The 12,500-nt window shown below is 36.5% G+C and overlaps 1 protein-coding gene across 1 annotated transcript in view; it reads left to right on the top strand.

The window, feature by feature from the left end:
• The window catches only part of gpc5a (glypican 5a), a 381,628-nt gene that overhangs the window by 66,815 nt on the left and 302,313 nt on the right, over nt 1-12,500 (top strand). The window lies entirely within an intron of this gene.

The raw sequence follows: 12,500 nt of genomic DNA, 5'->3' as shown, positions 1-12,500 counted from the left end.
TATATATATATATATATATATATACATTTTTTTTTTTTTTTTTAAGGTGTTACCCAAGAGTGGTATAATTTGCTACTTGGCGCTATCTCGCTAGTGTGCCAATGCTAGATTTTTAGCTGTTTTTTTGCTGGTCGAGTCAAATAGGTCTAAAGGATTGGGAGACGTGAGATTTTGTTACTTGACACATGCTAGCTAAAATATGTTGATAATTTATACATGCTAACTGTTACCAAGTAAACATGCTAATATTAACTATTTTGCAGGTATACACCCCAGGGTCCAATATTTAGTCATTTTACTCATGCTAGTTTTTATTGTGATAACGTAAGCATGCTAACTTTAGTGTGTTAATGTTAGCATATGACCTTTTTCTCCTTTTTTTTTTTTTTTTAGCTCATTTTGCAAGTATACACCTCAGTCAAATATTTTGATACTTCCCACATGCTAACTGTTAGCATGCTAACTGTTAGCATGCTAACAATAGCTAACTTTTTTAGCTAATTTTGCAGGTGTACACCCCAGGGTCCATTATTTAGTCATTTTACTCATGCTAGTTTTTATTGTGATAACGTTAACATGCTAACTTTAGTGTGTTAATGTTAGCATATTAGCTTTTATTTTATTTTTTTAGCACATTTTGAGAGTATACACCTCAGTTAAATATTTTGATACTTTTCATATGCTAACTGTTAGCATGCTAACTGTTAGCTTGCTAACAATAGCTAACTTTTTAGCAAATTTTTCAGGTAAACACCCCAGGTTCCAATATTTAGTCATTTTACTCATGCTACTTTTTATTGTGATAATGTTAGCATGCTAACTTTAGTGTGTTAATTTGAGCATAATAGCTTTTTTTTTTTTGTGCTTTTTTTTTTTAGCTCATTTTGCAAGTATACACCTCAGTCAAATATTTTTATACTTTCCACATGCTAACTTTTAGCATGCTAACAGTTAGCATGCTAACAATAGTTAACTTTTTTAGCTAATTTTGCTAAAATATTTAGTCATTTTTTTTCATGCTAGTTTTTATTGTGATAACATTAGCATGCTAACTTTAATGTGTTAATGTTAGCATATTAGCTTTATTTTTATTTTTTTTTAAATCTTTTTAGCTCATTTTGCAAATATACACTTCAGTCAAATATTTAGATAATTTCCACATGCTGACTGTTAGCATGCTAATTTTTAACATGCTAGCTGTTAGCATGCTAACAATAGCTAGCTTTTTGCAGGTATACACCCCAGGGTCCAATATTTAGTCATTTTACTCATGCTAGTTTTTAATTGTGATATCGTTAGCATGCTAACTTTAGTGTGTTAATGTTAGCATATTAGCTTTTTTTTTTTTTTTTTTTTTGCTTTTTATTAGCTCATTTTGCAAGTATACACCTCAGTCAAATATTTTTATACTTTCCACATGCTAACTTTTTTAGCTAATTTTGCTAAAACATTTAGTAATTTTTTTCATGCTAGTTTTTATTGTGAGAACGCTAGCATGCTAACTTTAGTGTGTTAATGTTAGCATATATAGCTTTATTTTTTATTTTTTTAATTTTTTTAGCTCATTTTGCAAATATACACCTCAGTCAAACATTTAGATAATTTCCACATGCTAACTGTTAGCATGCTAACAATAGCTAGCTTTTTGCACATTTTGTAGGTATACACCCCAGGGTCCAATATTTAGTCATTTTACTCATGCTAGTTTTTAATTGTGATATCGTTAGCATGCTAACTTTAGTGTGTTAATGTTAGCATATTAGCTTCTTTTTTTTTTTAGCTCATTTTGCAGGCATACACCCTAGAGTCGTACTAAAGATGTAAAAATATCACTCTGGCCTTCCGTGGAATCAATGTAGACGCAGAAAAGCAAGTCCTAGCACATGACGCGGGGGGAAAATGAAAAAGAAATACTTGCCAACTGCCAGAAGTCTTGACCTGAGGTGTAACTCATCAGCGGATTATCTGCCACCGTCACAGTTAACTCGATCATCCTACCTCGCATACAAGAGTGCATCATTTATGGGCGGCAGGGAGAAAAAAGGGGATGAAAAGTGAAAGCCTTTTAGCCGTGGAGCAAAGCTCGACCATACATGAATCCAATGTGTAATTGGCGTGTAAAAGTGGGTGTGATACTGACAAATAATAGTTGATATGCAGAAGCAGTATCGCAGTCATGCACAATATGGACCACAGGATTTATTAACACGTATTAATCTGTCCGTTAGCCGGCAGCATAGCTCAAACAGTTATGGACAGATGTTGATGAAACTTCCAGGAAAAGTTGGAAATGGGATAAGGAAGTGATTCCCTTTAGGAGGCTGATTCGGATCCTGCCTAGATTCAGGATTTTTTTCAAAAGGAAAGACTTCCTTGTGGTCCAGATAATACATATTAAATATGCTTAAAGTGTACATTTTGCTCACTTTTCTAACGTTTGTTTTTTAATATCTGTCTGCAAAATGAAAATTGCAAATGAAACCACGACCCCGCCTTCTCCGAGATCAGCCTATCTCAGCTGCATTCGGGCGGAAGGCGGTGTAGACCCCGGATAAGTCGCCACCTCATCACAGGGCCAACACAGATAGACGGACAATATTCACGCTCACATTCACACACTAGGGACCATTTAGTGTTGCCAATCAACCTATCCCCAGGTGCATGTCTTTGGAGGTGGGAGGGGCCTATCCCCAGGTGCATGTTTTTTTGGCAGTGGGAGGAGGCCGGAGTACCCGGAGGGAACTACTACTCACTCAGTGGCCTAGTGGTTAGAGTGTCCGCCCTGAGATCGGTAGGTTGTGAGTTCCGAGTCATACCAAAGACTATAAAAATGGGACCCATTACCTCCCTGCTTGGCACTCGGCATCAAGGGTTGGAATTGGGGGTTAAATCACCAAAAATGATTCCTCGCCTCCCAGGGGGTGAACAAGGGGATGGGTCACATGCAGAGGACAAATTTCACCACACCTAGTGTCTGTATGACAATCATTGGTACTTTAACTTTAACTTTAACCCACGCAGTCACGGGGAGAACATGCAAACTCCACACAGAAAGATCCCGAACTTGAACTCGGGACTACTCAGGACCTTGTGCCACCATGCTGCCCGTGCTAAGAACTAGTGATGGGTCCGGTAACACCGATGCATCGGCGCATGCGTCGAGCTCATAGAGCAAAACCCTGTGTCGGTGCGCGTACTGCTTTTAGAAAGTCACGTCACCGATCATGAGCTGTTTTGGTCACGTGACCGATACGCGAACTGTGTCGCACTGACGCCTCCTCTGTGCCCTGTGAGCGGGTCTTTTCTACAGCCGGAGAAATAATAACTAAGAAGAGAAATCGTCTAAAATGTAATATGTCGGAAAAACTTTTTTTTTTTTTTTTTTAATAAAAATGTGTAAAAAAAATAAAATTAAAAAAAAATTCCCAGTCCACAATCATCCACAACACGTTCTCTTAGATTTCCATGTTATGATACATGTTCACATTATTTATTGACTGTATCTAAAAAAGATAAACATATATTTTTATTTAAATGAAGATATGAAATACTCCTAAATGAAATACAATGACTTGGTTTATATTATTGTATATACTAGGGCAGGGGTCACCAACGCGGTGCCCGCGGTCACCAGATCAGTCGCCCGCTGGCCTGTTCTAAAAGTAGCTCAAAGAGCAGCACTTACCAGTGAGCTGCCTCTATTTTTTTTAATTTTATTTATTTACTAGCAAGCTGGTCTCGCTTTGCTCGACATTTTTAATTCTAAAAGAGACAAAACTCAAATAGAATTTGAAAATCCATGAAAATATTTTAAAGACTTGGTCTTCACTTGGAATAAGCGGTAGAAAATGGATGGATGGATGGGTCTTCACTTGTTTAAATAAATTCATTTTTTTTTTTTACTTTGCTTCTTATTACTTTTAGAAATACAATTTTAGAGAAAAAAATACAACCTTAAAAATGATTTTAGGATTTTTAAACAAATATACCTTTTTACCTTTTAAATTTCTTCCTCTTCTTTCCTGACAATTTAAATCAATGTAAATTTTTTTATTTTTTATTGTAAAGAATAATAAATATTTTAGCTTCTGGTTTTTCGACGAAGAATATTTGTGAAATATTTCTTCAAACTTACTATGATTAAAATTCAAAAAAATTATTCTGGAAAATCTAGACAATCTGGAGAATCAAATGTAAATCTTATTTCAAAGTATTTTGAATTTCTTTTAAAATTTTTGTTCTGGAAAATCTAGAAGAAATACTGTCTTTGTTAGAAATATAGCTTGGTCCAATTTGTTAAATATTCTAACAAAGTGCAGATTGGATTTTAACCAATTTAAAAACATGTCATCAAAATTCTAAAATGTATCTTAATCAGGAAAAATTACTAATGATGTTCCATAAATTATTTTTTTTAATTTTTTCAAAAAGATTCAAATAAGCTAGTTTTTCTCTTCTTTTTGTCGGATGAATTTTGAATTTTAAAGAATCGAAATTGAAGATGAACTATGTTTCAAAATTTTATTTTAAATTTTTTCGTGTTTTCTCCTCTTTTAAACCGTTCAATTAAGTGTTTTTTTCATCATTTATTCTCTACAAAAAACCTTCCGTAAAAGGAAAAAAAAAAAGTACGACGGAATGACAGACAGAAATACCCATTTTTTTAAATATATATACATTTATTTATTTAGCTATTCTTGTTTAAATCACACTTACATGTAACTTACAAATGACAATATATTTATTTATTTAAGTGTGCATCAAACTGGTAGCCCTTCGCATTAATCAGTACCCAAGAAGTAGTTTTTGGTTTCAAAAAGGTTGGTGACCCCTGTACTAGGTTATAAAATCAGTGTCAGTTGAGTCGGTCCATAGGTTGCCTGTAGGGATTTTTAATGTCCAGCAGATGTCAGTATTTAGTGACACAGTATCGACACAGTATCAATACAGTTTTGCAATGTGTCAAAATGCTTCATGACGCCTCATCAACCCATCACTACTAAGAACCAAAACTACCAAGTACAACAAAGGGCGGAGGCGATGCTAGGAAGCTAATCTTACCTGACAAAAGTTACAAACCAAGAATCTCCCGTGGATCCAAAAAGGTACACAAAAACGTGGCTCTGGACAAGACTGTGGCAAAGGACCGCTGGAGGTACGCACAAGGAGGTACGAAACACTCTGGCACAGGAGTCGAGGGGACGAGACATTTAAGCAAGGGGGAACAGGTGAAGTCAATCAGGACAAATGATGACACAGGAGGAAGGGCAAGTGATCAGAAACGAGGAATACAAATAAAACAGGAAGTGACAAGACAACCTGAAACCAGACGGAACCCAGACAAGACTTCACCCAGGTGTGGCACAACAGCACTAGAATGACTTTCTGATGATCTGTCATTTAGTGTGAGACGGACATTCATGTGATCACGGCGGTGAGAACCAGTTCGGTTTTGACGTCCAATGAGCTGTCAGATACAAACGAGTGGACCACAGGAACAGCTGGTCCCAGCTGGATGATCATCAACGGGACTGATTTGATATCAGCGCAGCTCTGATGAAAAGATGCCAGCAGGTTCAGCTGAAGTGGAAGATTGACTTCGACGTACTTTTTCAGTTAAAAAACCCCCCCAGGAATAATTTACCACACGTTCTTCTCACAAGTCGCCGACATGACTCCCTGAGTACACCACGGTCCTCAGGCTGGCCCGCAGGCCTGGCTGCCGGCTGGTAGTGCCTCCTGGCGAGACGCCGCCGCAGTCCTCCTTTTGGGGGTACACAACTAATTAGAAGGACCGCCCGGACAGATTGTGCGTGGCATCGCTCTGCGTCTTAATCACGCTGCTCAGAGCGACTGAATGACGAGATTTGTTTCCTAAAGGTCAGACTCAGAGTGTCCGCCCTGAGATCGGTAGGTTGTAAGTTCAAACCCCGGCCGAGTCATACCAAAGACTAAAAAAATGAGACCCATTACCTCCCTGCTTGGTACTCAGCATCAAGGGTTGGAATTGGGGCTTAATTCCACCACTGCTCCCCTCACCTCCCAGGAGGTGATCAAGGGTGATGGGTCAAATGCAGAGAATAATTTCACCACACCTGGTGTGTGTGTGTGTGTGTCAATCATTGGCACTTTAACTTAACTTAACTCGGAGATAAAATCCAGGCAACTTTGTTTGCCCGTGTATTTCCACGGCGTTTGACAGGTGAGATTCATTAGCGCCGAGCCGCTGTGTGTTTAACTCACCCCGGGGCGCCGGCTGTAATCCCTGTGGGACGCCTTTGCCTCACCCCCCCCCGAGGCGCAGAATCATCTCAACTTGTATTTCATGAGCATATTTTTCCTCTCTCTCTATTACCGACGCACATAAACACTTTTGAGTTATGGTTGCTTCGTCATCCCGGAAAAGGCTCCCGTGCCGGTTTGAAATACCGGCAGGCTTGTCAGACTCCTTGGAGACCCCCTCATCAGCGGTCTGAACACAGCTCCAGGCCCTCACCCTGATGATTGCCTCGCAACTCATGATCAGCACATGATGTCAGAGTGGCTAAGGCTTAGGTATTAGCTGAAAAAAAACAAAAAAAAACTAGCAACAATAGCCAGCGAGATAAAGGTAAGCTCTGTGTGTGTCCAAACTCACACACTTTTCAAGCAAATAGTTGAATCAAAGTAATTTACAGTACCTGTAGTTGCCCCATATGTCCAGCAGAGGGGAGTGTTTGTTGCCTTGCTGAACTGTAACTCAGAATGCGTGGAAATCAATCCTTTTGAGTACAGTTACAATATATTTTTATCTTTATTTCATTCATGTTTTTCATTTTTTTTCATTTATTTATTTATTTATTTCAGGCAATGACATAAAAAAGTACAAAATTGACAACACATAATGATATAAATTAATATAGTGCAAAAGGTAATGTATAGTATGTAATGCATAGTATGCATAGTATGTCTGTTTTAAATAACTTATTATTATAAATAACACATTTTTATGCAGATTGAGACAAAATAAAAAATAAATACACCTTGCAAGAATGACTTAAAAGAGTCATGAAAGAATCATAATTTGAATTAAAAATATATTAAAATGTGCTTTTCAATGTGATATTAATTTATTTAATGTAAAATATTATCTGATTGTAATTATTTTATACAATTATTTATTGTTCAATTATTTTATGATTTAGAGAATTATTTCATGATTTATTTAACTAATGGTTTCGATACTGATATAGGGATTGCATTGATTAATAATGACAAATTATTTAAAAATGTCTACGTGACAAAATCAAATAAATACATATTTAAATAATCACTTAAATAAGTTATTTATTTATTAAATAATTATATAAATTAATAAATAAAGAAATCAATACATATTAATGAAATTATCAAATAATTAAAGTTAATTATATAATGGATTTAAATACACTTAGTTAACTATTTCATGATTGTTCATGATTTTATTATATTTGATTTGATTATTGACTGGTTTGTATAATGTTTAAATTAATTAAAGACATATTTTGAGTATTTGATTGTTTATTTATTTCATGGGACAAAATTGAATAAGTGTTATTATTTATTATTTGATTTAATTAATTAGTGACCCATTTAAGTAATTATTTAAACATGTTGTTTTATTTAATTATTTGATTTAAATACATCTTTAAATAATTACTTATTACTAATACATTTTAAGTGATTAATAGTAAATTAGTAATTATTCAAAAATGTATGTGGGTTAGGGTTAGGGTTAGTTAATCCCTGTTGTTATTCTTTGTTTATTTAAACACTTGAACTAGTCTTTCAGCAAGATTAATTTATTCATTTAATGGGAGACATTTAAATCAATAAATACATTTATAAATAAGGATTTAAAAGTGTACTTAATTAATTAAATTGTTAAATAATTAATGAAATTAATAACTAATGAACAAAATTGTGAAATGAAATATTTAAATAAATCCATGTAATAATGAAATCAATAATTAATTAAATATTGAAATATTCCACATTTAATTCGTCATTAAAAAATACAATTAAGACTAGTTTAATAACACATTTATGTATTTGACTCCAATTATAATTAATGACTCACTTAAGTACTGAAGTAAGATTTATTTATTTATTTATTTTCATCTCATTTGGCCCTAAATGTTCCTTGTTTAGTTCAACTTTAAGGACACTTCCAGGGGTCTTTCAGACCGTCTTTATTGGACGTTATTTGTGGGCCTTTTTTGTGTGTGTGGTTGCCCGGCAACCACTGAACACTGCGGGAATGTAAATGTAAGTAAAAGACATAAAACATATTTTACGCACGTCCGTCCTTTCTTTTCCTTGCCTTCATGTTCGACCTTTTCAAGGCACCTTTTTTGTGACGTGGAAAGTAGTCCTCCACACGTCTTTTTTGGGGAAGTTACTTTTGGTTTATTATGTTCTACACTGCTGAGCAAAATAGTCTTTAAAGTTGATGAAAAACATGTGCAGAGGATTTAAAATGCATATTTACTGTGTCCCGATACAGCTTCTTCACTTCCGATATGATACCGAAATCGGAGCCTTGAGTATTGAATGATATTGATACGATGCGATATCAGCAGAAAACATACATGCCTTTATTATTTTGTAGTGTAAAAAAGGTTTGATCAAGTCAAATGACACACAAATAGACAAAAGGTAAGTATGGAAAATGCTAACCTATTTTTTATTAACCCTCTGGAATAGACTTATGCTGTCTTTAAGCTGAATCACAGTGGATATTGTTTTTTTTTTTGTGTGGCAATTATGACTTTTGATGCGGACACGTTTGTTACTGGATACGTTCTAACAGGCTTCGAAGTAAAATGCAACTATAACTATGTGGTACTCTGGTTCATGTTGACAAATATTTTTCAGTTATTATCACGTATGTCTAGCTTGTATGCTATTCTGTGCTTAGCTGTTGTGTAGCTGCTTGCTACCTTTTTGTTAACGACTTGACTAAAATGTAATAAATTGTGGGCTTTTTGGAGGACGTTTCGCTGTTAACTGGCTGTCCAGCTTTGCGGGACTGCTTGTATCGGACATTTAAATGCGAGCCGATATCGTCCGATACTTGTTTTTTGGGTTGATATCGGATCGATGTCCAAAACCTACTCTCTATTGTATTTTCTTATTTATTTAAACACCTGAACTCGTCTTTCAGCAAGATTTAAAAACATGGTATGTCTAGCTTGTGCTATTGTGTGCTCAGTTGTTGTGTAGCTGCTAGCTCCTAGTAGCCTATAACCAACATGTTTGTTTACCTTTTGGAAATGACTCGACTAAAATTGAAGAAATTGTGTGTTTATTGGAGGACATTGCGATGTTAACAGGCTTTGCACAAGTAAACACGCTGCAGGACTGCTTGTATCGGACATTTCCAATGTAAGCCGATATCATCCGATACGTGTTTTTTTGTTGTCGGATTAATGTCCGGTATACGAATCGGACCGAGACGCTCCTAATCCCTGTTGTCTTCTTTGTTTATTTAAACACTTGAACTGGTCTTTCAGCAAGATTTTAAAGAATGAATGTCTAGCTTGTGCTATTGTGTGCTTAGCTGTTGTGTAGCTGCTAGCACCTAATGGCCTATAAACCTACCTTTTTGTAAACAACTTGACTAAAATACAAGAAAAGACCAACTTGTGCAGCTTTGCACAATCAAACAAGCTGCTTGTATCGCAGATTTTAAACGCAAAGTGATATCATTTAATGATTTTTGTTGATACGGGACCAATGTCCGATATCAATATCAGATCAGGACGCCCCTACTCTCTATCGTCCTCTTTGTTTATTCAAACACTTGAACTGGACTTTCAGCAAGATTGAAAACAATCTTTAAAACTAGCTTGTTTGCTATTGTGCGCTGAGCTGTTGTGTAGCTGCTAGCACCTCGTAGCTTACCATGTTTACCTTTTTTGTAAACGACTTGACTAAAATACAAGAAGAGACCAACCTGTCCATTTTTGCACGATAAAACAAGCTGAAGGACTGCTTGTATCGCAGATTATGAACGCAAGTTGATATCATTTAGTGATTTTTTGTTGATACGGGACCGATGTCCGATATCAATATCAGATCAGGACGCCACTACTCTCTATCTTCTTCTTTGTGTATTTAAACACTTGAGCTGGACTTTCAGCAAGATTTAAAACAATGCATGACTAGCTTGTGTGCTATTGTGCGCTGAGCTGTTGTGTAGCTGCAAGCACCTTGTAGCCTACCATGTTTACCTTTTTGTAAACGACTTGACTAAAATGCAAGAAGAGACCGACCTGTCCAGCTTTGCACGATAAAACAAGCTGAAGGACTGCTTGTATCGCAGATTATGAACGCAAGCTGATATCATTTAGTGATTTTTTGTTGATACGGGACCGATGTCCGATATCAATATCAGATCGGGACGCCCCTACTCTCTGTCGTCCTCTTTGTTTATTCAAACACTTGAACTGGACTTTCAGCAAGATTGAAAACAATCTTTAAAACTAGCTTGTTTGCTATTGTGCGCTGAGCTGTTGTGTAGCTGCTAGCAGCTTCTAGCCTACCATGTATACCTTTTTTGTAAACGACTTGACTAAAATACAAGAAGAGTCCGACCTATCCAGCTTTGCACAATCAAACAAGCTGCAGGGCTGCTTATATCGCAGATTTTAAACGCAAGCTGTTATCATTTAGTGATTTTTGTTGATACGGTACCGATGTCCGATATCAATATCAGATCGGTACGCCCCTACTCTCTATCGTCCTCTTTGTTTATTCAAACACTTGAACTGGACTTTCAGCAAGATTGAAAACAATCTTTAAAACTAGCTTGTTTGCTATTGTGCGCTCAGCTGTTGTGTAGCTGCTAGCACCTTCTAGCCTACCATGTTTACCTTTTTTGTAAACGTCTTGACTAAAATACAAGAAGAGTCCGACCTGTCCAGCTTTGCACAATCAAACAAGCTGCGGGACTGCATGTATCGCAGATTATAAACGCAAGCTGATATCGTTTAGTGATTTTTGTTGATACGGTACCGATGTACGATATCAATATCAGATCAGGACGCCCCTACTCTCTATCGTCTTCTTTGTGTATTTAAACACTTGAACTGTACTTTCAGCAAGATTTAAAACAATGTACGACTAGCTTGTGTGCTATTGTGCGCTGAGCTGTTGTGTAGCTGCAAGCACCTTCTAGCCTACCATGTTTACCTTTTTTGTAAACAACTTGACTAAAATACAAGAAGAGACCGACCTGTCCAGCTTTGCACAATCAAACCAGCTGCGGGACTGCTTGTATCGCAGATTTTAAACGCAAGCTGATATCGTTTTGTGATTTTTGTTGATACGGGACCGATGTCCGATATCAATATCAGATCAGGACGCCCCTACTCTCTATCGTCTTCTTTGTGTATTTAAACACTTGAACTGTACTTTCAGCAAGATTTAAAACAATATACGACTAGCTTGTGTGCTATTGTGCGCTGAGCTGTTGTGTAGCTGTTAGCACCTTCTAGCCTACCATGTTTACCTTTTTGTAAACAACTTGACTAAAATACAAGAATAGACCGACCTATCCAGCTTTGCACAATAAAAAAGCTACAGGACTGCTTGTTTCGCAGATTTTAAACGCAAGCTGATATCGTTTAGTGATTTTTTGTTAATACGAGACCGATGTCCGATATCAATATCAGATCAGGACGTGCCTACTCTCTATCGTCTTCTTTGTGTATTGAAACACTTGAACTGGACTTTCAGCAAGATTTAAAACAATGTACGACTAGCTTGTGCGCTATTGTGCGCTGAGCTGTTGTGTAGCTGCAAGCACCTTGTAGCCTACCATGTTTACCATTTTTGTAAACGACTTGACTAAAATACAAGAAGAGACCGACATGTCCAGCTTTGCACAATCAAAAAAGCTGCAGGACTGCTTGTATCGCATATTTTAAACGCAAGCTGATATCGTTTAGTGATTTTTGTTGATACGGGACCTATGTCTGATATCAATATCAGATCAGGACGCCCCTACTCTCTATCGTCTTCTTTGTGTATTCAAACACTTGAACTGGACTTTCAGCAAGATTTAAAACAATGTATGACTAGCTTGTGTGCTATTGTGCGCTTAGCTGTTGTGTAGCTGTAGCCTACCATGTTTACCTTTTTTGTAAACAACTTCACTAAAATACAAGAAGAGACCGACCTGTCCAGCTTTGCACAATCAAACAAGCTGCTTGTATCACAGACTTTAAATGCAAGCTGATATCGTTTAGTGATTTTTGTTGATACGGGACCGATGTCCGATATCAATATCAGATCAGGACGCCCCTACTCTCTATCCTCTTCTTTGTGTATTCAAACAGTTGAACTGGACTTTCAGCGAGATTTAAAACAGTCTTTAAAACTAGCTTGTTTGCTATTGTGCGCTGAGCTGTTGTGTAGCTGCAAGCAGATTTTAAACGTTAGCCGATACCATCCGATCATTGTTTTTTGTTGATATC

Source organism: Nerophis lumbriciformis, linkage group LG15 (genome assembly GCF_033978685.3).
Source record: "Nerophis lumbriciformis linkage group LG15, RoL_Nlum_v2.1, whole genome shotgun sequence".
Classification (NCBI taxonomy): domain Eukaryota; kingdom Metazoa; phylum Chordata; class Actinopteri; order Syngnathiformes; family Syngnathidae; genus Nerophis; species Nerophis lumbriciformis.
The sequence above is the reverse complement of the archived record's forward strand: the minus strand, read 5'-3'. Positions and strand labels throughout refer to the sequence as shown.